The sequence below is a fragment of the Galeopterus variegatus genome, unplaced genomic scaffold, assembly GCF_000696425.1.
Source record: "Galeopterus variegatus unplaced genomic scaffold, G_variegatus-3.0.2 Scaffold2469, whole genome shotgun sequence".
NCBI lineage: Eukaryota > Metazoa > Chordata > Mammalia > Dermoptera > Cynocephalidae > Galeopterus > Galeopterus variegatus.
In genome coordinates, this window is record NW_007728580.1 from 138,193 (window position 1) to 139,310 (window position 1,118).

The following is a 1,118-nucleotide window of genomic DNA, read 5'->3' on the forward strand; positions in this document are numbered from 1 at the left end:
GGCCGGGCCGGCCGCCCAACCCGCCGAGCGGGCCTGACACCGGCGTCGAGAGCCTCCCCGGCAAGCTCTTGGTCGGCACTGGCAGCCATCGCCGGCCGACGCGGCCGTGGAGAGGCGATGGAGCGCGCGCCCCGGGAGGGGAAAAGGGAGCGCGAGCGCTCCGAGGACGCGCTTTCCCACCCGCCCCCAAACCGTCCTCACTGAGAAAGGGAAACGCGGGGCGGGAGGGGGCGAGGTTTGTTCCCAGCTCGAAACCGCGAGATTGGCCCTGCCGTGGTCCGCCCTCCCGGGCTCACGTTCCCTCCTCGGGCCCTGCTCGTCTGCACCGAGTCCTGACGCGAGCCCACCGAGCCTCTCGGGCGCACGTCCTGTCTGCGTAGCGGCCGCCAGCGCAGCCTTCCCGACGGCCGCCGCCTGGGCTGCTGCGAGGGTGAAATGAGATAATATATTTAAGAACGTTTCGTCAACTCTAAAACTATATATAAAAATAAAGTAAAATTATAGTCCGAAGGAAGCGAAGAAGATTTGGGGACAGAGATCATCAATATCTAGGACGCCCTTATCCGGGTACGGAGGGCAGACCGTGCCTCTGTGTATCGAGAGGCAAGGTCAAAACGTCCAGCGGGCGGCGCCTACACTAAAGTTTGATAACCACTAATTTCTCCACAATTCCTCCATGGAGCCCTCCTTCAATCTGCATAGGGTTGAAAACTGCATTTTTATACACATCTAGATACGCATCAGTCACACTATATAGCATTAACTTTTTAAAGGTCAATGAAAATGAAAATACAACATCAAAATCTGTGGGATGCAGCAAAAGCAGTGCTTAGAGGGAAATTTATAGTATTGGATGTATATATTTAAAAAAAGGAAACACGTAAAATCAATAATATACACTTTCACCTTAGGAAACTAGAAAAAGCAAATTAAATCTAACATTCACAGAAAAAGAGAAATAAAAACAAGAGCAGAAATTTATAAAATTGAAAACAGGAAATTAATAGAGAAAAACCAAAAGCTGGTCCTTTGAAAAGTTTAATAAAATTGATAAGCCTCAGGGCCGGCCCGGTGGCGCACTGTAGCAGTGCGCCGCTTGAGAGCACGGTAGCGCTCCC